At 42.2% G+C, this 27,209-nt stretch overlaps 1 protein-coding gene and 1 long non-coding RNA gene across 5 annotated transcripts in view; one reads left to right on the top strand and one right to left on the bottom strand.

The window, feature by feature from the left end:
- The window catches only part of LOC138303720 (uncharacterized), a 31,118-nt gene extending 9,207 nt beyond the window's left edge, over positions 1–21,911 (bottom strand). Inside the window, exons 1-2 of one of the 2 annotated variants that reach the window (XR_011205438.1) lie at positions 21,775–21,911; positions 5,104–5,213 (exon numbers count right to left, since the gene is read on the bottom strand). This is a non-coding gene — a long non-coding RNA (uncharacterized lncRNA). Of the gene's footprint in view, positions 1–5,103; positions 5,214–20,970; positions 21,073–21,774 lie in introns of those variants that run through there. The other variant, XR_011205439.1, reaches the window with a different exon arrangement.
- ATN1 (atrophin 1) overlaps positions 19,298–27,209 on the top strand; it is a 136,880-nt gene continuing 128,968 nt past the window's right edge. For 2 of the 3 annotated variants that reach the window (XM_069243070.1, XM_069243069.1), the window contains exon 1: positions 22,178–22,357. The gene's annotated coding sequence lies outside the window, so the exon portion shown is untranslated. Of the gene's footprint in view, positions 19,954–22,177; positions 22,358–27,209 lie in introns of those variants that run through there. The other variant, XM_069243071.1, reaches the window with a different exon arrangement.

Consider the following 27,209-nt stretch of genomic DNA (forward strand, 5'->3'; position numbering starts at 1 on the left):
ATTTTTATGTAGTACTGCAAAATTTGAAAAACAATAATGGTGTATATTTGACAATGTTTCAAAAAACTTATATTTAAAAAAAAAAGTGTAAATACTTTTTTAGGTGTTGGATGTAAGGGGTTCAGGAGCCCAAGGTAGAGAGTAATTTTCTTTTTGGTCGAAATTAAATTTGTAATACATGTTTTTTAAAAAAAATTTATTACATTTCTTTAAATATAGATTTTATATATATATATATATATATATATATATATATATATATATATACACACACACACACACGTATATATATTAAACAGAATGTTCCCGAAATATCGAGGCTCTGTGTGGCGGTCTTGGCACGGGATCGGGAATCCCATTAATTTGCATCCAATGATTCCTTATTCATTTAAAGGAAAGAAACCAAGACACCTTCGGTAGTTGTAAAAAATCTTTTCACAGAAGCACAGAAAGACTTCCTCCCAATGCGTTTCAGTCTTGTTCATGGTTAATAAACGGTTTCAATTTTTACATTATTTCAAATATAAATTAATAAAATAGTTTTAAGAATATATGATTAGTCCAGTCATTTACAAAAATATATTTGTGTTTTATTAAGTTGTATTTATACTTAAAAGTAACTTAATATGCCTTACATTTTGAAATTAAGTTATACCAGCTTAAAATCAAAATTGCAACACATGCAGGCATTTATAATAATAATTGAACAAATATGAAAAAGTAATAATTTATTTATTCAATAAATCATTTTAATCTATGTAGATATTAGTTTCATATTTCTAAATATCCTTACTATAGTAAAACATTTTTACTTGTATAAAAACTTTTAAAAACTGTTTTGAAAACATTTTCCAACACTTTCCCATTTGTTTCTATAGTAAAATTAGTACTTTTTCTATTTTTTTCACCTAATCATTGTGTCTTTGTTTATTTTCTTAGTTGGTGGAGTGTTGTGCTCAAGGTCAGACTGGGTGGTGCTGCTATACATTTTCAAATTTTATCAGTGCATCTAGTTAATGAAAACCATTGCACGTATGCACAATAAAAACAAATACAATCAAACCATTACTCTTATAAGAAACAGACTCATAATATAAGACCATTACACTTGTATCTAGTTCAATAGACAAGTGTCATTTGATACTGGAAGGTTATTGTTTTTGCTCCCTGGCAAAGGGCTTGTTACAGAGTCTTGTTGTCAGCTGAGATTGCATCATCCAGGGCGTTCTCCATACCCTCCAGATATCTCACCGTATAGGTGATCAGAATTTGGTTGGCAGAATCTAGACAGATTACTGTGGCGTGTCTGCATATACGGACCCCCAGGTGAACCCACAGTAGTCTCAGAAGTCTACGGCGCTCCTTCAGGGTCCTGGGGCACAGGCAGAACATGTGGGGCACCATTTTGAGTGTTGACCCGCAGAGCCGGCAACGTCCGTCTTTTGAGGGCCGTCGACATGGACTCTCATGTATTCTTACTGGAGGATCCCCAAGCGATAGAGCAAGTACTTCCTCTTGATACTGTAGGTTAAAATTTCACCCAGATATGGCCAGGGAGCTAGGGTCTTATAACTGTTAAAAACTAGCCAGGAATGGTGCTTTTCTCGAAGGCTGTCTTATCTTCAGTGAGGGACAAAAACGAGAGACTGTTTGAGTAAACCACACTCCAGCCTTATCTGCGCTGGTGATGTATGCCCTGGGAGCTTGAAAATTTGCCTGTAGATACTGGCTACTGTAACGTCCAAGACCTTTGAGTCTGTACCGCGAAGTGCGATGCTGCCGTAGGCTAACGTGGGAACCACCTTAGCTCTTGCTACTTCTAGCAATGGGCTGAGCATATGCTTGTTAAGTTTTGTTGACAATGCCCGTAACCCAATGGAGAGTGCAATCCCCTTCTGTCTTATTTCTTCTTTATGTTTGAGAAAGGAACCATGATAGTCAAACAGGAGGCATAGATATTTGTAAGTTGCTGTTTCTTCAAGCGTGCTCCCACTTAGCCCCCAGGTTGTAACCCCTTTCAGGGATCTCTTGCCTATTATCATGATTTTTGTTTTTTTATGGTTGGCAGTGCAGGGGCCCCCCTGGCCAGCACCCTTGTGATGTGCAGAGAGTGAACATCGCGAGGGTGCTGGTCACCCCGCATCCTACAGCATTGCCGCCGGCTCAATTACAAGCCGGAGACAATGCTGTAGGCTGTTTCCTGCTAGGCCAGTGGACGGAAACTCAGATTTCCACCCGCTGACCTAGCGGGAAACTCTTAATGGGCCCGGCTGGGAGGTAGCCACTATGGCGGCAACCTCCCTGTCGGAAGTTCAGTGGACGGCCTAAACTGTCTGCAGAATTCGTGATGATGCCCTATATGTTTTGCTGAGTGTTTCAGGAATGTCAAAATCACTAATTTATTTGGCTGGGAGATAAACTTTACTTGACTGTCTTTTTCTACTAATTAAAAGTTTTAAATTTGGAATGGCAGGTATATCTCCACCAACACGAATAGGGATGTTTTTAGACTTCTCTCTTAGTACTACACCACAGGGCTCATGGGATGTGCTTTCTAGATTTTTTTCATTTATTAAAGATTTTCCCTAATCTCTAATTCTGTTGCAAAATCCAAGAGGTAATGCTCAGAAGTATGTTCAGAATATACCTCCAAAGTAACTACTCCACATCTGCTACGAGTAGAGAAATAATTTATAGATTTCTTATGAGCCCTGGATTAATTATGCCTGTCCTTACAGTATAGGTAACTGTTAAACCTGGCATTCTTGGCGTGGTTTTCCTCCTAACTTTTTGCCTTCAACGCTTCTGTTTGCTGACTTTGGGCCTGATTACGATGCTGGAGATCTGAAGACCGCCAGCCTTGCAGTGACTGTAGGACCGCTGCGGCTGTGGCAGACCAACCACCACATAACGAGGTTGGCGGGCAGACCCACCAACCTACCCTCGCCCCCACCAGGATCTCAGATCCCCACCGGCTGACGACAGTGCAGGTTGTTCTCCGCCAGCCTTTTCCTGGCAGTTCAACCGCCATGAAATGGCCGGCAGAGAACAACTGCAGGGGTCCCCCTGACCAGCACCCTCGAAATGTGCACTGTCTGCAGTGTGCATTTTGAGGGTGCTGGTACCCCCTGCGTTTGGCAGCATTGCCGCCGGCTCTATTATGAGCCAGCCACAATGCTGCTGCACCTTTTCTACCGGGCTGACCGGCAGAAACCTTGATTTCAGCCAGTGAGCCCAGTGGGAAAGCTGTAATGGGGCCAGCGGGGAGGTCACTAGCACGGCGGCGAACACCCAGTCTGAAGTTCGGCAGACGGGTGTTTCCGTCTGCCAAACTCCTCATCAGCCCCTTCGTTTTTTCTGGCTTCAGGACTCTGCGACTTTACCACTGTTAACCTAAAGTTCTTCTGCTCACTCTTTAAAACATGGTAGAATTGGCTTATACCCAACTGCCATATTTAATTTACTTATAAGTCTCTAGTAAAGCGGCACTACCTGTGCCTTTGGCCTGTAAATGAAATGCTACTAGTGGGCCTGCAGCAATGATTGTGCCACCCTCTTAAGTAGCCCTTTAAAGATGTCTCATGTCTGCCCTTGCAGCCAGTGTATGAAGTTGTAAGCTGCCATGTTGACCTTGCAAATAAATCTTCTGACAGGCCCAAACCTTCCTTTTTAATACATGTAGGCCATCCCAGGGTAGGCCCTTGACAAACCAGAGGTGAGGGTTCCGTGTATTTAAAATGTTGGACATACACTTTTTAGTTTTACATGTCCTAGCAGTGAAAAACTCTTTAATTCGTTTTACACTACTGCAAGGCCTAGCTCTTCCATAGGCTAACATTGGAATTACCTTATTACCTATGATAAGTGATAATTTCCAAATGGGAACAGACCACCTGTTAATGTTTGGTATCTTTGGAACTGTAATGAAAAATCCTCTCTCTCATGGTGAAATCGTTTTTTAAAATTACAATTTAGCCAGCACCTGGCCTATGCCATCTGTGACTCCTACCCTGCTAAATGGTGACACCTAGTACTGGACCCTTAGAAGCTGGCCTGAAGGTGTTCTGCCAGCCCATCTGTGGACTCAGCAGAACCAACATATCTCCTCTGTGGCGGGGCACAATCTCAAGCGGAACGGACGCGTCACCTCTGCTGCTAAGGTTCTGCCGACGAAAGGACTCTGTATCGACCCGGCAGCCTGCCTCGCAACCTCTGCCCATGCAAAGCTTTCCCAATGCAAGCCCTCGCATTGCCAATCCCTCATTGATGGCTGCCTTGATGACGACAAAGGTTTTCTCATTATAGCCTTATAGCTCTTTGGAACTGACGCATCGCCTCGACTGCGTGACACATCCTTGACATCTGACTTCACATCACAAGTCCTTGTCAATGGGATCCTTGACCACAATGCAGGACTTTGCATCACAGCTTCACCAACCCTCTGAACTGATCCATCACCTCTGCTGTGTGATGCATCCTAAGTACAGGACCTCACAATGCTCCATAAGCCAGGATTTAAGGAACTCTTGTACATAGGGCCTAACTGGGGTCCTGTAGCTGGTCCATGCTCCATCATGGTGGGCCTGACCAGTGACTTTGACCTAATCCGGCGCGACCAGATGTCCACAGTTGACGCTTTGTGATTTTTTGGAGCTATATTTACTAAAATCTTTAATATTACATACTCTTGTTTTGTTCATTACAATTTACTCTATCTTTCTAAATTGGAGTGGGATTTTTCTTGTGTTGTGTTTTATAACTTTTTGGAATGCTGTGTAAATACTTAATAAACCTCTAAGTTAAGCCTGACTGCTCTGTTCCAAGCTACCAGAGGGTTGAGCACAGGTTAAGTTGGGATTTACTTCTAACTCACCCTGACAAGGATTGTAGTTGCTGCTTGAGTAGGGTGTCAACTCCCCCCAAACCAGTGACCCAATTTCTTACAGTAACCCTTGCATGTTAATCACTGGTTCCCAATTTTTGAAAGTACAAAAATTCTCCATTTTAGAAAATATTTACAATATATAGAGGAAGCAAAACATTGTTGACAATTTTATTTCAAATGTATTCTTTGAAATTTTTATTTGCATTTTATTTTTTTACCTTACTGCATACTGCTGTGTTTTCTTCAATCTGTTAAGGATTTTAATAGTGTTTCTTGTGATAAAAAAACAGTATTGGGTATTTCTTGTTTAGATGGGGTCCTTCAATACCTGCAAAGTAAAACTTATGTTAGATACCTGTGGAGTTTACAGGAAAACATCATTTTGTAAGTTAGCTGTTATGTTAGTGTTAATATTTAAAGCATTAGAAAATGAATGGCTTTGTAATTTGTTGGTGATTTTTTAGATTCCTCCTGGTTGCTATTTTTGAAAAACGTGTTCGGAAACCTGTTGGTTTATGTTTAATGATCTGTAATGTGAAGAATTATTTGATATATACTAAAAATATGAATGAACTCTTTTTTTCTTCAATATTCTAAAAAGGGAAATATTTAGTTAGTTTTCCCTTCCTGTTTGTATTACATTAAAAAACAATAATGTAATATAGCGACTTGTTTACCTAGTTTAAACAATTTACCTCTTAATGTTTTGGCTGATTGTTTACTGGAAATAATTATATAGAAATTATTTATAAAATGAGTCTTTGAATGATAATCATTAAAAAATGTCATAATCTGTTTATCATTTAATATTAGCATTGGGTGTTTACATTTACCCGACTTTAGAGGTAGATGGAGCTGTTGTGAGCTCCTGCTTCATCGCTGGACATCCTCTCTCCAGGATGGTCACCAGAAGAGTGGTGACAGAGTGGTGTTCAGTCGCTTTATATGTGGTTTGACATTTTGGTGAACTTAATTGAAAAAATATGTCTGGGGATGTATATTTTATTTATGATTTAACTATGGATGAAACCTATAGTTGTTGGGGATGTATTTTTTGGTATACATTTCATTTTTCAAATCAATCACAAAATGTGGGCCATCTTGTTTGGGTTTGAACATGCATTTATCTTTTCTTTAAAATGTTTTACTATTTTTAACAATACCTAGCTATTAAAATGTTTTTGTTTAAACATGTGGTTAGAAAAACATGTTGTAAATTACAGCATAGTAAAAGTAAGTTACATATATTTACATTGAAATGCATGGTAACGCAGGGGCGGCCCCTCCACGTGTGTGCAGGAGCGTTGTCCCGCCCAAAAAATGCCCCCTAAACTGAAAAATAAAATGGTAATAGACTCTGTATATTACAATTTTATTTTTCAGCACCCCGTCCTGACCGAGTGTCAGGACGGGGTGGGACAATTGCTGCCAAGTGGCAGCAGAGAGCTGTGCACTTGTTTAAAGTCCGCATTTCCTTTTGGTCGGCCATCTTGCGACGGCCAGCTTGACATCCGCACGTTAAACTTCTCTAACCCAGCTGTCCAAGACAGCTGAGTGTGAGAAATCACAGGCCTTAAGAGGCCGCTCCCACCAATACTGAAGCTGTTTTCATGCTGATTCCCAGCATGAAACCAGCATCAGGATTGGCTTATGCAGTTTCCTGGATCCCGAGTCCGCCATGCGTTGGAGCTGGGAGAGACGGCGAGAGAAAAGAAGATCCTCACCAGGTAAGTGCCTTTTTTAAAAATGTTATTCTTATTGGATCCCTCCCCTGCTCTCCATTGTAAATACGAGCGAGCCAGCCGCCACTGTGGTAACAACTATTTGGTTAAAAACAGCATTGTAAACTACCACGTTGTACTTGTTTGTGTGGTAATGAGTATTTCTCACTTTCTGCATTGTGCAGGAGTCAGCCTCACTAAGTCATGGACCGTAAAAGTGGCAGAAAGCATTCTCATTTCCAAAGTCCCATGCACAAACAATGTGATTGACAGGCGCTGTGAGTCACATGCAGTGTAAGCTCTGCTCTTGGAGGAAGGATTTGAAGTTGGAATGTGCCAACTTAAAAATAATATCTGATGACCATGTCTGATTTGGTAACTACTGTAACAACGAGTACATTAGTAGCTCAAGATTATTTCTATTGATCAAAATTAGCTCGCATTATAGAAGAGGTTGAGACTTCTGACCTTAAAGGATACCAGGCTGACAAATTTCAATTAAGTGGTTAAGTCCATGGAGATAATAGGAGCTACATGAATAACCCATAAAACCATGTGGGACTAGGGTACACTTTATATCAAATAACAGTTTCCCAGTGGGATACTGTTTTTTATATATTGTAATGCATTTATATAGCGCTTACTACCTCTGATGAGACATCAAAGCACTTTTTGGCGAGTAGCACACTATTCTGGAACCCAAAAAGGATTAGTGCAGGGAACTATGAGTTAATTTCAGCGGTGGACACGCATGTCTGTTAGTTGGATTGAGCAGGATAATGGAAGGATACAAGAGTGAAGAGTCTAGAAAGTGTTACATGGGAGATCATATCTATAGTTCACAGGTGCCCAATCTCTGCACTGCGGCACCCCAGTGCCCTGTCAAAACTAGCCAGGGGCGCCACACACCAAGCACAGTTTGGGGGCCACTGCAGGGATAGTTATAAAGGTATCTCTGCTCTCGCTTCCTGCCCCTGGAATGCCCTGCAGTACCTCCCTCTGGCTAACTGCAGCCTTAATGGGTGATACAGAACCATTAGATGTCAACTCCCAGGTTATGTAACAGGTGCTTATCCGAAGCTAAACCGTTCAGAAGTGCTGCTCAAGTGAATTTCAGAAATCCCTTCATGCAATTTAACGTAAAACATTTTGTGCAATATAATTAGAATATGCATGTCAATTCTTATATCATAGGTAAAAAAGCAGGGAAAACTGAGTTATAAAGGCTATTAAGAGTTAATAACATAAATTTTATACACATTCACAAAAAATCAAAACTTAACGGTAAAGACACATGTAGTATAGCGTTGTAAAGGGAATTTGTCCTGCTCAGCAAAAAAAGCACACTCAGGCCTTCATGGAAGACCTCCCGTCACGGACACCTAATTCTGCCCCTCAATGGAGAACATAAACCCTTCACTCGGAATAAGTAACCCTAAGACAAACAGAGTTTAAAAAGGTGTCCAGTAAAGATGGATTGTTTGTACATAAATAATTTTGTCTTGGGCTCTTTGTTTCTCTTGTTAACAGGACCCTGCAGATATGAAGTTTATTACACAGCTAACACCTGTCTATACGAGGAACACCATAGGATACCAAGGCTAGTGACTGCGGTCAGATCTTGGCTGGATGGTGGCTAATGCACCACAGCCCACCCTCCACTGCAAACTTCTACCACACATGATACGTTACAGAGACAGGTGTATCGGTAAACTATTGTACAGATAGAGATTGTACCTAAGCGAGCCAGTGAAACAGCAATAACTTTTATAAATGCCACGTAATGCATGTCTGCAGTGTCTGGTCACCATAAAAACATGTAAATATTACCAATTTCAGCTGCGTACATGTGATCTTCAACCAACTGAAGCATGTTACCAGAGTGCTTAATCGAAGGCCCTTACATTTCAGTGTGATCTGTGCATGAAACAGGAAGCACCTCAGGCTTTATTAACACGGATTCTTTCTTAGAAGTCAATGAAATGATTTGCTTCCTTATCATCATCTTTCTTCCATTTATTATTTAATTATTTAATTCTTACTTTCCTCACTTAATTCTACTAGAAACAAAGCTTCTGCTTACTCCTAATGATACTCCTTCTTGCGCTTGCTTCTGCTACATACTCCCACTCTTAATTCTACATTCTCCTCCTTACTCTTAATACTCCTATTCTTACTCCTAGTGAATCCTTCCCACCTGCAATCGGTTCCTGCTCTGACCTGCATTTCAGCAAAGACAGAGATGGGAGCCTCAACTGCTGCAGCTTTGCATGTGCAACAAATGCAGGAATGGGAGCGGGCGCAGGGATCAGATAGCCATCCTGAAAGGTGCTCAGAGGCTCTTGCTGCCCTTCTTCTCCTTTAAGGAAAACAGTGACCTGCCTGCTGCTGGAGGAGGGGTGGCTTCCTCAGAGTCAGGTGTGTCCTAGGGAATATCATCTCCTTAGTGTCCTGGCGCTGAGACAGACAGATCGAATAAGAAGTTAATCCCACTGCAGCTTGGCTATATGTAGCACTCGGATGGCACCTGGGACGGACTTTTCCACTAAAGGCTCTCCTGCAAATGTAGCCAACACCACCCTTTCCAGATTGTTGAAGTTAATGCTAGAATTCCCCAGGAAATAAATATTTAAATTGGATACACACACTCACTGGGTGTGTCATATTTGTTGCTAAGGATTGGCAGGGATTTGCATTTGATTTCATTCCGTGTTATGCAGAGTATGATGCAAACTGCTGTCACTGAAAAAGATGCTTTCATGGTGGAAACGCGTGGGTTAAGGCTTTAAGGCCTGGAGTAAAAAGTAGAGGAGGTAAAGTGAGTATTTGTTGCTGATAAAGGAAGTGCTTGGGTACGCCACCAATAATGAGATACGATAGTTTAAATCTATGATTATAATACCTTCATTGCAATTATTTGGGGGGATTAAAAATTGAAGTACTCCCGAGGCTGGGCTGACATCCTCCCACCCACCCAAAAAAAGTAACAAAATGGAGAGCCGCGGCAAACGGCCAATAGGTTAACGGAGCCGAGGGTCGAAAAAGTTTTGAAACCACTTATATAGTTCCATGGAGAAACAGTACATCAATGGGAGACTGCATATGTGAATATCCTTGCTGGAGAGGCCTGCAGAGATGCATTATAGATGGTTAAACAATAGGAGTGTTCTTTTGTTTGAAGATCAGAAATGGTATTAAAGTATACAGTGATGCATCTTGTCACTTCTGTGCTTCCCGTACCCTCTTCATACAGCACTGTGAAAAGCCCAAACATCCAGGGACTGCACCCCTCAACACTAAAAAATAAAAATGAAAAGAGAAGACAACCGGAGTGGGATATGAGTGTACACAGTGCCAGGACAAATTTAGGAAGAGTGAACAGACCAGGCATGTACGAAATAAGAGGAACTCTCGTCCTTTTGCTCCTCAGGCTCCATACCTGTTCCCCTCTGCCTCTTTTTGCCCTATCTTCAATTTTGCCCTCTAGTCTCCAAGAGGAGATTATAGAAGACAAAAATGATTACACATGGTTCTAAAGAAAAGACGAGGCAGAGGGGAATAGGCACTGAGCTTACAGAAAAAAGAAGCAGTGAAAAGAAGAGCAAGTATGTAATCTAAAGAGACAGACAGAAGGACTAAAAGCGGATAATGGCATTTGAAAAGATAAGTGAAAGGGAAGAGGAAGGTGAAGTAGCAATATTATTGGTGGAGAAGAAAAGAGTGCAAAGGAGCCTGGAAAGGCAATGCTAGAAGGTTTGTAGTTGTGCTTATATCCTTGTAAGACCCACAAATGTCATCAGCATACAAATGTTCTAGGATAACAGAATCAGAAGTTGTTGAAAATGTCACACATAGCATGGCGACACCTTCACATCTATGTCTATTCCTATAGTTGGAGTAAAGCCACTTCTCCACAGTCTGGGTGACTGAAGAACACTTAGGGCCTCATTATGAGGACTGCCATGGTAGAGATGGCGGTCCGACTGCCACAACTTTGGCGGTCGGACCGCCGGATTACGAGTTTGGCGGTCGGACAGCCAGAAGACATAGATAGGGATGCATGGCTGCCAGCAGCTCCATTATGTTGCCCCCGCCAGTCTGGCCAGCCCCGTGGGGAACTCATGACTCAGCAGTCTTGGGATCGTTGGCCTGGCGCCTTTCGGAAGACTGCCACCATGGAGGCCCGGCGGTCTGACCGACAAACTCATAATGAGTCCCTTAGGCAATCTTCGTGGCACGTATTACTGATAAACCTGTAAACACATGAATTAGATATTACTGCAAGCAATACCATGTACTTCTCTTTTGGCTTTGACATACAGATGGTAGTAAAAGTGAATAGTTAAGTCTGTCTCTCGGACAGTGGTGTGTGTAGAATATCTAGTTCTGTGAGCACATTTTTCACTCACAATAAATATAACGTCCAAGCAGTCTTACATTTTTAGAAAAAAATATATAACTTTTGTTATTATTATAAAGCTTGGTAACTTTAACAAGCTTAGAGTTGATCATGTAAGTTCCAGGGAAGGCAAAATCTTCTCTGTACATATGGCCCCAAGTCTCCAAGACTGCAAGAACCAAAGTGTTTTTTTTTGGTCAGAAACTGACAGATTTCTAAAGGTACAAAAGCACAAACTGCGATTCGATAACACGTTACCGAATCACAGTTTGAGATGGCGATTCGGTATTTGGAAGGAGTGTGTTTAGGACATCTCTTTCAAATACCGAATTGCAGGTCACAAAACATTCATTTTTTACCGACACCTCAAAGAAGGTGGTCATCATTTGCAAATGGGAGGGGTCCCCATTATGAGTGTAAAAAAATATTTTTTAAGAGCAAGCAGTGAGTCCACTGCCCAATCTTAAAAATTGAAAATTCAAAGTTTTCTTTTTTCTTTTTTAAATGTATTCTGTTTTCCTTTAGGGAAAATGGTCTACATTTTCAAAGACAAGGTTTGGTTTACTAAAAAGCAAACACAGACACGGTGGGCTGCTGACCTCAGGAGGCCACAATCACTGTGACGGCTGTAATTCCTAATGGGTCCGAAATTGAGACCTACCTAATTAATACTGATGAGGTAGAACAATTTGCGATCCACTAGGAATCACTATTTAAAAGATGTACCTGTAAATTCCTAATTTTGATTTGTAAGAATCTCAATTCTAGATTTTTGTACACCTGACCCTTGGTCCTCACGGTGTATGATGAACTTGCCAGATCAGATCAGGAGTGTGAAGTAGGTGCAGGGGCTCACAGCTAAGTTCAAGAGTCAAGCTTGCAGAACATCTAGTTGAGAGAGCATATAATATCACTTACAGTAAATATAGGGCCTGATTACGACCTTGGGGGATGGGATATCCCGCCCGTAGTTTTACAATTTCCATACAATATAATGTAACTTATAACAGAGCGGACGGAATATCCATCATGTTTCTGACTGAGTACCCCATCCGCCAAGGTCATAATCAGACCCATAATGTTCATGCAATTGTACTATTCTATGGAAAATAGATAGAACTTTCTTTTAAGTCAGACAACATTCAAAGAACTTTTAAAAGTCTGAATGTGTATCTTACTATTTTATTTGTGCTTGTCAAGAGTTACATACGATAGTCAAATCAAAGTTACTAGATGTATGTGACCATAGCCAGTTGCAGCACCAGATTTTTACAGGTACTCTTGTTGCACAGTTCAATGACCGAGTCACTCTTTGTCAACTACAAAGCGTCTACAGATGATGCACTGAGCTACTCAGCACTACTCTGGTAGGGCAACAAGTGCACGGTCTTTCAGCCGGTGACAGCACAGTTTGGGGGATTCAAGTGTGAGCAGCAGTGGCAAAGGTACAGAGATCTACATTAACTGGCAGCCTCCTGACATCGGGAAACTTCACAGCAGTAATACTAGATGTGTGGGGCTATAATCTCAGATTGACATCAAATGTCGCTTAGGGAAAAGGATATGTACTGCAATGCATGGGTGTAGGGACATGACCCTCATCCATCCTTTGGTATGGCTGAAAAAGTGCATGGCAATGCATAGGTGAAGGCACAGAGAGTTCACATAAACATCAAATTGGCAAAAGACAGGGTACAGTGCAATGCAGTGGTGCACATACATGGATATCACTGAAGATGAAGACATTACCCAGTCAGTCCAGTAGGACAAGAGAAAGGCTGCAGGTGATGGCCAAGTGACCTTTATCATACTTGTGTCCGAATGAATTGTTCATGTGTGGCTGTTATTAGGCCGTAGCCTGCTGTGACTGGCTTGATGTCCATGGAAGGTCCTCCCTAATCCGATCAACTGTATGTGACCTCAATCCAGAGGCATGCACTTGACTTTACAAAAGTTGTTCAGGGCAAATTTATGGAATCAATAAAGCTTTAAGGTGGAGTGGGGACATGCAGTGAGGAAGGGAGACAGCAGCACTGGACCTCTAAATCCTTTCAAGCATCCTGCAACCATAGGGGATATGTATATCCAGAAGGGACCCACTGCCCCGGTGCATATCAACTTGCCTATGTGCTAAATCGAGTGTGTGCACACATGAAATTTTGAACAAATTAACCAGGGAGCCATTAGACAGTCTCACAGTTGGACTGAAGGGACAAAGGCCACTTCTACAATCATCTACCACCAATCATGAGTATTTTCAAGGTCGGAAAATTGAAGAAGTAGCTATCCAGGTTAAATGGAGTACCACCCTGGATGGACACCTACTATCAAAAGAGTCTAGCATTGTGCTGATGAGCAATATACAAACATCATGTAGAGTATGCATGCCTTCAGCTAAAGAAAACATACCTAGTCTACTGGCAGGATAGATGGAATAACAGGTTGTCATATGGGTTTCAGTTATAAATATATGCAAATCAGTTAGCTATGTCGTGAAAGGGGCAATCTAGTCCAAACTGCTAATCGCCTCTGAATTAATGCAAAAGCAGCCATTATTTTGCCTGTGGGCCTCATTCTAGCTTTTGTTAGTATAGATGTGGTTTGTGTACTGATTTACCTTTTGCGACAAACAATTACTATTCTAGATTACCTTCTGTATCTGGTGGCTCGGTCTAGCCTCTTTTCAGCTCAAAAGGGCCTTATTTCAGTAGGTCTCCTCCTGTGGGTCTGTCTTCACAAGTATCTAAGTTGCCTAATGTCCAGTGTGCATAGGTATAATTCGTTTTTTTCTATGCATTCTAGCTTGTGTATGTTAGCATTTACAATTAAATTACATGACTCCAAGTAGCACGAAGCAACGGGTGGTACAAAGCCAGAGAAATATTAAATGTTTGCTTTCTCAGGAAACTTGGAGTTGAAAACTGCTAACAACTGCAACAGCCATGACTCCAACTAGACTTCTTTCTCTGTGACATAATTCCAGGCTTTTTTCTCAGTGAACGAGGGGGACGAAGTTTTAGAAGAAACCCTTCTTCTGTGGTTCAAGTCTATTCTGTTTTCTCTTTCTGAGGACCCCACTCAATTCTGTTTTCCATCATGATTGACTCCCATTTCAGACTGTCTCATTAGGTCTTCATCCCCTTTTCTAGTATGTGTCTTAACTTCTTTCTCTGTACATCCTAAAGGAAATCTGCCTTTTATATGTGTTCACTCAGTATTTTTTGCCTGTTGCTGGGCACTATATTTTTCGTGTTGTTAGAACTCTGCACACTTTAACCTGGCTAACGAGTGGTAAAGTGCCTGCGCTTCCCCTTTAAACATGGTTGAAATGGCATATTCCTAATTGGTATATTTACCTTACCTATAAGTCTCTAGTACATGTTATAAAATGTACCAATTTCCTGGAAGTTAAATACCATTGGTTGACTGCAGCACAGATAGTGCCATCCACTACAGTGACAGTGCAAATCATGGCATCAGGCCTAGCACTGTAGCCTGGCTGTGGCAGTTCACACACTCTAAATTCGATTTGTCAGAATAAACCCTTTTGACATGTCAAAATCTCTCTTTTAAATATTAATGTCATCCTTATATAGGCCTTGAAGTCCACGAGGCAGGGTGCATGGTATTTAAAAGCCGGCATTTAGAAATTTAATATTAACATGTCCTTACAGTGACAAGCTCTCCAAAGTTAATTTTCAGTCTGGCAGGTTTAGCTGCCCTATGTAGAAAACCAGAGTACAGATGAAAATCCTGCATCTCGGTAATGGGACTAGCTAGAAAAAAACTGAACAACTATTTTTATTACCTGTCGAAATTCTAAATACATATTAGGGAAAAGTAACTTAGTTCCTGGAGTGTAAATCTGCATTTGCTCTCCCACTTTTGCAAGTCAGTGATTAGCATTTGACTAGATGTTAAAATGTGTGAAATGCTTTCTAGGAGCAAAACACAGGCACACATGAATAGGCAGAGGTAACTCTTCAGAACTTCACCAAATATGCAGGGTGGAGGCTATGAGCGTTCTTTTTGACATTACAGTGTCAAATCCTGCTGGAATGTCAGATCCTACATAACAGGTCTGCTGGGATTACATACAACACTTTGGGCACATTTGAAAGGCAGAGCACAGGATGGCAAGACAATTCTGGTGTATCCACTGTCTGATTGCTGGTGAGCCCTGCTTGTGCTACTGGACTTCTGTTTCTGGGTTTTATATATATCATGGGCACAGTTTAAAAGAAGGGAAACAGAATGCTAAAACGTTTTTTCTGTATCCACTGTCTGGTTGCTGGAAAACCCTCCTTTTGTTCTACCCCACTTCTGTCTCTTGGTTTACTGTGGGAACCGTGGGTACCCAAACTGTAATTTAGTGTTAGATGTGAGAGGACAATAAGACTACCATAATACATTCCCCATACCCATCTCCAGCCCTCAAAGCCTAAATTTAATGTGGGTTAAGACTTTTGCCATTTTGAAAATGCCAAAGTGTATAGGGCTGGCCGCAGAAACTTTTACTACATTGGGTATGGCATTACCAAGAAGCATTCACACCCACTGGCCCATGTCAACAATAAATGTGGCATCTCAGGCACCCACTTAAGAACACTCTGGGATCTGAGGAAGATCAGAAGAGGACCGAACCTGACGTCTACGACCTGAGAAGAGACCTAATGGACTCAACTTGCTCTCTCTTATGCCCGGACAAAGAAGTGGATTCCAAGAGTCATAAGGTTAACCTTTTGTTCAAGCCACAGGGATAGCACAAGCTATGAGAGGCCTTTCTTGCAAGTGGCCGGATGATCAGCAACAACTGGCCTTGACTAGGCCATGCTGTTGGCATCTCCCTGACTCCCAGTGAGTCTCTAAATGCTCCCCCCAGAGTTTCTGGGGGGCTTTAGAAGAGACTTCCTGTGCTGGAATAGGACTTGAAGGACTAAAGTCAGAAGGTAAAATCTTTGACCTGGATGAACCTGGTTAGTGTATCCAACCTGCCCCCAATCATGTTCAGTGTCAAATTGAGCCTAGGTCTCGGTCTATCACAACGACTGACTGCCATTGGCCCTTTATACTTCTTGCCACTATTCCTACTTAAAAAAAAAAAAAATCATATATTTGGTTCTGCTGATTGCCATTTGGTGTCAGTTTGTTTATTAATTACAGTGTTTACAGTTCACATTTGTGTTTTTGTTTCTTTGCTTGGACTTTCCAGTTTCAGTTTGTCTTCATTCCTTTGGCTGTGATCTCCTACTCTAGGCTATCTTCAATGCCTCCTGATTTGAGTTTATTTTTACAAAGGGAATATAGGGAACTGATTGTGGAGGGACAGTGCTTATTCAATTTGGGGAGATAAGGTGTGCTGTCTTTAAAATAAGGTGTGCTACCTTTAAAATCTAAGATCCATACAGGGAGCTCCAGACACTTCCTCCTACAAATTTCCAGGCTGGAATGCATAGGGAATGCCTCAAATGATCAAAAAATGTGGACTGTAACAGAGACAATCCAAACTTCTTGAGCGAGGTTCCTCTCACCTTTCCAGTAGCTCCCAGTGCAGGACAATATGGTGGAAGAAAATCTATGCACACACCAATAAAGTTTCTATTACCAAAAGACAATATATATGTGATTCGGTATAGGTAGATACAGTGCTGCACTGAACTGTAAAAATAGGTGTGCAGTGAAAAGTAAGACAAGTGAAAATAATATATATATATATATATATATATATATATATATATATATATATATATATATATATATATATATGTATGTCTGTGTGTAAGAAACATACTGTCAATTAGGTGTGTGTGTGTGTGTGTATATATATATATATATATATATATATATATATATATATATATATTATATTATATATATAGAATAAACATACTGTCAATGCGGTCCATATGACCTGCTTAAAACAAAGGAGCATTGCAAGAAGAAGACATCTTGTGATCATGGCAATGGAAAAGGGATGCCAGTCTTCGACTGTAACAAAAACATTACTTTCTAGCTGAGTAAATAATACGTCTCTTTGCTTGAAAGTCAAGATGTGAAAGTGAGACTGTGTTTCTTCATAAATGAAGCCATTAGTAAGCAGCTATGGAAAGACAACAGCCTTTTTGATCACTATTTGGACTCGGGCAAGGTCTATTGCCTGAATGTATATTACAGCCAGAAAACTACTCTGGAATTGCTGAAATGAAGGCCCGGGCGTTTGCTCTTAATAAAAAGAATCCAGCATGACTGGGCTACGGGGATCCACCAATTCTGTACACATGTTCTCGCAAATAACGCCATTTAAAATGCAGAAGGGCTCTGTGTAGGCACACATGTAAGCACAATAACACAGTAAACATTCAGGGGAGAAAGGAAGTATCATAGTCATGGGAGACCTTAAAAGTGTTCTCCGAGAGAGTCGGAAGACCATACTGCCACAGTTACAGTAAAAAGACTATGCCCTAAATACCTGCCACCAATAGTCAGCATCCCCATAAGCGGCTGAAAGGCCAGTAGTTACTGTCGGTAATTAGGGGGGTACACTTTAGGTGTACAACCACCGCAGCTTACTCTAGAACTCTGCTAGGGTTACCACAAAAACAGATGTGGAGCATTCCCAATTGCTTTTAGATGTGAGGCTTCAAGGAGCAGCAATCTCGCAATCCATATCCAACAGGACTGATGTCTGCTTTCAGACTTCTTCAAACCCACTGCCAACCTTACGCTGACAATACACTGGCCAGCAGGACACCGGGGTAAAAGGGAATGTAACAAGAGAAACAGGGTCAACTGATATTATCACTCTGTGGGAAACACAGCTGGGCTTTATCTGCACTTCAGGACTGCTAATATCTAAAAACGAGGTGAGACTTTTCTCTAACTGTCCCTATCACCTAACAGACCCTGTTAGTATCTAAATTTCAAACTATTTGTAAATGAATAATATAGTGTCTTCCTAGACGAGAAACACACTTATTATTTATCTAACATATGCAAATAATACTTTGAGCTATGTAAAGTTACTTGCAAACAATAACATAAAAGTTATACACTAATGTGCTTTGGTTTACATTCCTGTTGGATTATCTAGGCTGTTGCTCACTGCAAGTGCTATGGAAGTGCTTCGGATTGTCATTCAGCTCATGTTTACATAAATGAACTGTCTCTATCTGCCATCCCTGAAATGTGCAGCAGCTGCCGGCAGCACCTAAAAATGAAGAGGATAACCTTTACCTCAATAGGATGTATGAACTATATGATGAAAGGCAGAATCAAGTATCTGTTGAGAAAAGCCATCCTTTTGAAAAGAGGTTTTCCTGGGCCTCACAAATTTAACTGGGATTATGTGTTCAGTCATTATCTAGAACCACGCCGAGGAAATCTGACGAGGGGGGCGACCAAGGACCACAGGGCTCAAATATAAAATTGGCACGTCCTCTTGTTCTTGCAGTACGAACGGGTGTACAATGAAGCCTGGGAATAAACTGTCAACTCACTTTCATGTTTTCAAAAATGTGCACCTTACGAAAAGGAGCTAGCTGCCTCTTTAGACTTCCATAATATCACCAGCTGTGCAAACTTGCAACACCTTCAAAAAAAATTTCCCCCCTCACTTTAACTGAGATGGTTTATTTAAAACAACTGGCTTCACTCGCCTTAAAGATACAAGCAATTGACAGATGAAGGGAAACATCATGTCATCAAGAACTACTGGTTGTTTAGCTGGCCGTAAAATTTAAAACAGGTAAAGCGTTATGTCCAATTGCTTTTACTATTTGTTGTTCGATGCCCTGCAGAAAAAGCACAACAAAAAAAAAACTGTAGCATCCCCTAGCTCCGTTGGGGCGTGTGGCATCAGTTTCTTGGAGGGGTCTTATTTATGTTGTTGCTATTGTTAAAATACAAAGCCTGCCTCCATGCTGCTTAGGGCCCGAGGGAACACGATTCAAAAGTGTTTCTTTTCCCCTGACTGAAGATCGCAGTTGGCATGTTCTATCTGGCTTTAAGATTTGATCTAACAGCGGTGTTTTGGAAACCAAGGCTTGAGCCTCATCATTCAGTGTTTACTTTGAATTGCTTAATTGGTTACTTTGTTTTCCTGCTGGTCTGTGACACACTGTGCGGGTGAACTGGTTCACGGGGTCACCGCTCGGGTCTGTCTTCTGTTTCTATTGAGCCCTTTCTAGTCTGTCTTCATGTTCTATGCGCATGCGCTGTGATTCGTCTTCTATTTCTACGCCTGGGCTCGCACTGTAGTCTGTCGTCTGTTTCCGTGACCCGTTGTGCCTGTCCTCAGCTCCCGTGATTTTAGGCCCTCGCCGGAGCCTGCCTTCCGTTTCTTGTTCGGTGACAACGGAAAAGCTAAAGTACAAGCCATAAACGTTTAAAGCTCGGTTAGCGAAAAACAAAGGGGAGAAATGGGAATTATTGAGCGGAGACACCCGACTGCGGCTACCGAATGCAGGAACGCAGGATTGGGTGTGTAGGAGCGGAAGCTGGGAAAGTGGGAGCGGATGTGACGTAGGGCCAGAGCTGCGATTTTGGAATGGGAGAACCAGGTTTAATCTCGGCGTCGGCTCGACATCTTGTGATTGTGGGCAAATCACTTACTCTCCCGCCTGCCTACAAAAAATGAAAGTGCCCTTGTGTGACGTAGCTGGTGCTCGTGTAAAGCGCTCCAATAAGTTCGGGTGTACGCTATATAAACGCGCAAAAAACAAAACAAAAAGTAATCTGTGGGGGAGGCACCTGGTAGAGTGGGTTTGTAACAAAGAGAGATTGGGTAAGAAAGTGAGGGAGCTGCAGGAAACAGTCAAGAAGCAGCGGTGGACGTGTCCGGCGGGGTTGGGGTATGATACCGTGAAAGGGAAAGACGAGTGGCGAAAAAAAAAAACACCAGAGGGAAAGACTTGGCAAGGAGCCGAGGGATATGGAGGAGAGAGATGGAGGTAGGAGTAAATAGAGGAGGGTGGGTGCTGAGGCCAAGGCGAGTCAGGGAAGAGCGCCTGGGAGAAGTGGGGAAATAACATCAAAGGTAATAATAAAAACACTAGGTTACTGGTCCGGAAAGTGAACAGGGAAGATAAGCCGAAAACTATTAAAAGAAGGGAACTGAGCAGGCCACGGTGTACCGATGGAAACTATCAGAAGGGAGAAAATGCAAGCGAAAAAAACAAAATGAGATTTTTGGGGGCGAAAAAACGACTTTCAGACGTGGGAGAAAAGAATCCCGATAATGGCTTTCATTACAGCGCCCACAAGCGAGATGGAGTGCTGTTTAAGATAGGCAACAGCTAATATTAAAGTGGCGCCTCAGAAGTCCCATAACAAAACCTTATACAATAAATCACACAATATCCTATCAAAACAAGGCTGCTGAACATTCAAATAATTTCAAAACACCACAAATTAATATCACAATGTAACCTCCCTCCTACAATATACTCTCATATTAGCCCCTCCCCCCGCCACACCGTTTTCAATTGGAATACCTCTCTTCCAACTGAAACCCTCTTCGAGTACCTCAGCGTGAGAACACACGGGTCCTTCAAGCAAGGACCCAGCCGAGGCATAACTGCGCCCTTCTAAATGACTACCCTCCGAATTATCAACAGGTAGATCTACTTCCTTGCATGAGCCATGTCATCTGCTACAGAAGACTCATCGACCTCCCCACCCCAATAGAATTATATCAGCCCCCTGGGGCTCCTCTTGGAAGAACTTAAAAGCACCCCTGCCTTCACCCACTCAAGATAATAGCCCATAAACGGATGAGAAAGGGACGCGGAGACGTGCACTGCAATGCGTTCGTTTTCTCGTAAGGAACATTATTTAAGGGAAAGACAGAAAATATCGCTCCAAGCTAACTACCCCCACTAGTGTGATTGAATCTTTATATGTTTATGTAAATATTTAGCATACAAGTATATATATCCGCCACTTCAGTAAGTTCCCAATACTCCCACCTCCGGATCCTCACAGAAATCCACGCCTGATTTTTCCTGCCGCAGTCTGTGCTCTCTGGCCTGCCAGCCACAGTCCTCCCTCCCTCTCGCACCCCCTCCTTTTCCCCTTTTGTGCTTGGATATTACAGGAACTAGTAGGGAGAGAGAGAAATAACATTGACAGAGGGGGAGACCATAAAAACCAAGCTAATCCAACAGTGGAGGGGGATGCTGGGAAAAAAAAGCTCTTACATTTCCCTGAAACAGTACCCAGAACCCTCACTTTAGGGCGGGGGCCGCCTAAAAGGAGGGGTATTTCAGACGTAGTGGAGCGAACAAACATTTTCTTGGATTTGTTTTAAAGGGGGAATGTGAGCACGTCCCTCCTCCCCTCTCCAAGGACCCTCCCCTGCACCCTTTGGGCCCCCTCCCTGACCAGGATAAGGGGGCAGGGAAAAGAAACGAAGGTGGAGGATGTAGGGGGAGAGAATTTGGAGCCAGGACAAATGAAAAGTCTTTCTCCCCCCTCCCCTGATGCATCAACGCACATACATACACATCTGTACATACATGTATGTTTTACAGAGTTGCAGCTACGTGCATCCTGCAAATATTGATTTTGTCGCTCCGGACATGAATGCAAGGATGAAGAGGAAAATGTGATTTTGGGGAGCCCTAGAGTCCCATCTCTGATGCCACTCCACCTTTATTCTGTGAGTAAACTAGGCGATCACAGACCTCCCTCCCCCAAAAGACAGAAGACCCACAAACTGAGGCTGACTTAAAGGTGCATCAGTCTTTTACCACGTGCCCCCCATCACTCACCCCTCTCCGACATTTTACCAGACCCTTTCTTGATGGAGGACCCAGCCCACTGGCGTTGCCCGTATCCTCGAATTGTGGGTGTTGGGGGGGCACGGTGCCATTTTTGGAGGGCGTGTTAAAGGGGCACCTTCCTTTCTTTTGATTCTTTGGCACCTCCCGGGCGCCGGCCATTTCTGGATCCTTCTCCAAGCGGCGACGGGAGGGGGAGTTTTGGAAGGGATCAGGCGTCATTTGGCGACTAGGATTGCGCCGCCACCCCCCTGTGAATATCCTGCCCCCACCCGGAAGGGAGAGGAAGGCCCCAGGATTATAGAATTCATTTTAAGTGACTTGCATCGAGCTCGATAGGAAGTCTGCCGCCGCCCCGTGAGATTCCAAATCCCCCAGGCCGCCGGTGGCGGATTGCAACGGTGGGGGCCACCCGGCCCCCATGGAGAGCCAATAAGCCCCCCTCCCTTGAGGAGCGCAAAGTGCCGCAGTACCTCCTCCCCCACCCGGAGTAAGGGAGAGGATGTCGGCGCAGGAGGTGTAGGACCAACCCCGGGGGCGGTGTTTTGCACCCCTACCCCCACACAATCTTCAGGTAAGTGATGGGGTATTTTAGACACGTTGGTCTGGAGGGTTGGCTGGGTCTAGGTACTTTATGTCACTGCCGTGGGTTGTTTTGGGGCAGTTTGTGTATGCATGACTGCGTTCGTGCACGTTGGTGTGTGCCAGGGAGTGGATGTATGCCACAGTACCAGTATTTTGCTGTGTGCATGCACACCACTGAATGTTGGCAAATTCAGTGATGCCAGAAATGTGTGCCATTGGGTGTGTGGCCCTCTGAAAAGGTGTGCACGACAGCTTGCTTTTAGTTTGAATCGCTGGTGCCTGTGGGTGTGTTAGTTTGCCTAGCAGTGTCTGTATGTTTGCATGGCATTGGGTTTGTTGGTCCCGAAAACCACTTTGCCTATTTGCATTTCACTTTCAACATGTGGGTGTACGTGTCTCTGAAGTGTGTGTTTGTGCAGTGTTGTCTGATCAGACACAAACCGTGCAGTGATTTACCACATGTTCTATGCATACATTGTTTTTCACCATTCTTGGAGTGCGTGCGTTCACTTTATGCAATGTATGTGTGCATACATATGAATGTGTGCCTCTGGTTGCGCGCACCCCCGGCCTTCCCTTCCCATGACACACACGTGCAATGTGTCTGTGCACGCGACAGTAGTGTGCCCTGCAAGAATAATGTTAACTGCTTGTTTGAGTGGCTGGTGAATGCACAGCTGTATCGAGTGTTATGCATGGATACATACGTGCACCCCTGACGTGTTGACACAGCACGGAGGAGTGTACACTGCTCTAGAGCTGTCTATAGCACGAATGCGTTTTACGACATCCCATGACGTTGTGTAGTTCACCTGTTTTGTGTGTGCACGTACGTCCTTATCTGAAGCAACGGACACTGTTGCAGACAGTGCCTGTACATCAGTGGCACTTCTATCTCGAGTGTACACTTGTGCACATTATGACTGGGTGTGCGTGGCATGGGTGACATCACTCCCGAGTGTGCATCGAATGCAGGGGTGCACATTGTTAGCACGGCGAACTGCTTGTTTAAGCCTGTACACCACTGGAATGCATACACTGCATGTAGAAGTTTGAACAACACCAGGGCACACGCAGACGTATGCAGTGTGGCGTGTACATCACTGCTGTATGTGTGCACTGTTCAGTAACATTAAAACAGATATGTTCATCATTGTGTGCATATTGTCTGGACCCTCCTTCGTGAGTGCATATGTGCAACTAATGGGTAACTATGCACTGCATAATAGCCAGACGCTTTTCATGCTTGTCATATCTACACATAAGTGACCACAATTGTCAACTTCACTTTATTGGTCAGAGTGCAGCCCAAAGAAAGTGCTTTAGATAGAAAAGTATGTAAATTATTGGTTAGTTTGCAGCATCATTAGCTTCTTACCACAGAATGCACGAGTACAGATTTTTAGTTAATGCCCAGTGTCCCAAAGATTGCATAATAGTGTCTTCAGGTCTGAAGGTTTGTTTATGAAGACACCCCTTGGTGTCACCCATTGCGACATACAGATAGTCTCTTCATCTTTGGAGAATGCTTGTTTACGTAATAGTAGGCTCCTTCCCTTTAGTGGCCTCCACTGTGACTAACTGCATCTTGAATCCTGGAAAAGGCTTCCTTATGGAGGATGGTTCTTTTCCCACTTGGTGTCACCCATGTGGATTTATCTATAATCTGTTCATCTTTGCAGAAGGCTTGTTTTTGTGTTGTTAAGCTTCTTCACTTTACTGGCCTCCATTGTGACCTATATATAGTCTGTTCATCTATGGAGAAGGCTTGTTCATGTAATGCTCGGCTCCTTCCAATTAGTGTCCTCTATTGTGACCTACAGCTTCCTGAAGCCTGGAGAAGGCTTGTTTATGGAAGAGGGTTCTCATGCCACTTGGTGTCACCCATTGTGACTTCGATATAGTCTGTTCATGCCTGGAGAAGGCTCGTTCATGCAGGTGTAAGCTCTTTCTCTTTATTGGCATCCATATTGACAATCCGAATCATGAAGTCTGGAGAAGGCTTGTTTCTGAAGAGGGTTCTCATACCACCTGGCGTCACCCATTGTGATCTATATATAGTCGGTTCATGCCTGGAGAAGGCTCGTTTATGATGTGGTAAGCTCCTTCCCTTTATTGGCAGCCAGTGTGACAGTCCGCATCTTGAAGTCTGGAGAAGGCTTGTTTCTGAAGAGGGTTCTCATGCCACCTGGTGTCACCCATTGTGATCTATATATAGTCTGTTCATGCCTAGAGAAGGCTTGTTTATGTAATGGTAGGCCCCTTCCCTTTAGTGACACGCATTGTGACCTTCAGTATCTTGGAAGTCTAGAGAAGACTGCTTTATGGAAGAAGTTGCACTGCCATTTAGTGTTACCCATTGTGACCTATAGACAGTCTGTCCATCTTTGGAGAAGGCTGGTTTATGTATAAATCTGCTGTCCCTTAATGTCCCTGTTGTGACCTGTTGCATGTTGAAGTCTGGAGAAGCTTTGTTTTGGTAAGGGGGATTCTGCCCCTTAGTGAGCCCATTGCTGCATATGTCTTTACTACTAAAGAGAACAATGGTTCCTTTTTTGGGTTGGGGTATCCTTACCTATAGCACACGGTAGCTGACCAATCATGTAATGGTTTCATGCAGTGCTGTGATTTCTATTGGCATATAGTGCAATATACACTTCAGGTGAGACACCACAATATGTTTGAATGCAGGTATATTCTCATAGTTTCAACCATACAAAGCACATTTTTTTGCACAGACAATTTACACATGGTGATTGGGGTATACATAGAACCTTGTGCTTTTCACTGTCACCAAATAATACAATAGCTACGTTTGTCTTCTTGGGTGAAGGGGGAACTGGGTTCAACCACCCCCACCTTGAAGGAGGCATACCACTATCCCCTTATACACTTAAAAGGTAACGCTCAGCACTCCAATACTCGTATCTAATCAAACATAAGTCTCCAAATATCAAGAATGATATATATTCACCAAATTGAATCCATTCAGGTAAACCATGAAATGGTCCATAGTTCCAACTCTAGGAAAACATCTTCTTTATTATTCTCAAATATTTTTGTAAATTGATTGTAGCTTGTAATGCACAATAAACTAGCAGCCATCACGTTTGATTCTCTTGGATTTTCTTCCTGACTGAGTTTAAAAATCAATGGTGTGGAATAACACAATTACTGGGGTGCAACATGGCTCTTTGTCTTACAATTAAGTTAAAACGACCAGTACAAGGTTTTGCAAATCAGTGAATACACTTGAAATGGCCTTAGATTTCTGCAGTAATACATACAGGGTACTATCCTGGAGATTTCAAATCCTGTGATGACTCTTTCCATGATTACAAAGTGATTTATTTTTTGATCTTGAGTCCTGAAGAAGTTCAGAGAGAACGAAACGCGTTGACTGCCAGTTGGTTTTGTAGTACAAGCTACAATCATTTGGTGAAAATGATTTGAGAATAAAAAAAGAAGATGGTTTTCTAAAGTTGGAACTGTGGATAGCCATGATTTGCCAGAATGGATTCAATTTGCTGATTATATTTTAATCTTGATTCTGATTACTTATGTTAGATTAGATATCAGTATTTGGGCACAGAGCATTATCTTTAGAGAATACACATATTTTAATCCAACATAACTAATAAGCCAAGGTGCTACAATGATTAACAAAGTTATCATCACAATGCTTAGTGTAGTGAGTAGTGTATAAAAATAGATAAACACGAGTAGAAAAAGGATGTCAAACACACAGAAGCAAGCATATATATTTTATACAACACTGTTGTGTACTAGATATGTCAGTAGAGAGGGGACAGTTCCATTTATTAAAACAATGATGCCAAAGTTTTAACCCTCGTGGCAGATTATGCCGGAGTCATCCTTAGGACAGTGTCAAAGACAATTGTAAAGTAGCAACTTCAGGTAAATGATGGAGAAATATATTTTATTTTTAGTGATAGAAACATTGGCATTCAATAGATTTGGATAAAGTGTAATTTAAATAAAAAACTGCTTAACTATTTTATTGGTGCAATGTTCATCATAACCACGTAAATTATCATGGCGTGAAGAGTCTTTTACACTTCTAAGACGAAGACCGAATGGCATGTGAGTTTAGAGGATCATTTCAGTTGATAAAGCTAAGCTCTTTGTTGCCAAAGAGTTGCAATTTATAATGGTATGTGGGTGGAATAAAGACCAGTTACCAAGGAAGCAAAGTAATTCAAGTCTTTGAGAGGCATAGTTTTAAACACATGCAAGAAATGACCTTATTTTGAGCATTATCAATAATGTTGTAAGAATTTGGATTATTGTTTGTGTATAAATGCCCCCTTCAAGGAATAATCACATCCCTGGTCAGGTTGAACCCTTTTTACTCTGTAAAATAACTTGAGCTCAACCTTCTAGTGGGTATGACAAGGCAGACAGGCTTAATGGAGGGCAATGTGTAAAGTATTTCTGAAGTATCAAAACAGTAATAAAGACGAATTGCAGAACAATACATATCCCAAAATGAATTAAAATGGAGTAAAATTTAATAAACAAAATTATATCAAAATGACAAAATCCAATAAGAGGAACAGGAGATATGGATTTTTAAAGTTTTAAGTAGAACTAATGCCAAAAAGCACAAAACATCAATGATACATGATACACTGGGACATAGGCATAATTTGAGGCTGAGGAAAAGGTTTCCTGCAGCTTGTTGTCTCCCTTTAGCCACAATTGAGGTAATCCAACTGACACCTGCCACCCTCTTCTTTGTCGTGGGCATAAGAGGGAGCTGGTTGAGTCCTTTAGGGCTCCTCTCAGGTACACAGAGGTCCAGTCCTCTTCTAATCTTC

The sequence above is a fragment of the Pleurodeles waltl genome, chromosome 7 (genome assembly GCF_031143425.1).
Source record: "Pleurodeles waltl isolate 20211129_DDA chromosome 7, aPleWal1.hap1.20221129, whole genome shotgun sequence".
Lineage (NCBI taxonomy): Eukaryota > Metazoa > Chordata > Amphibia > Caudata > Salamandridae > Pleurodeles > Pleurodeles waltl.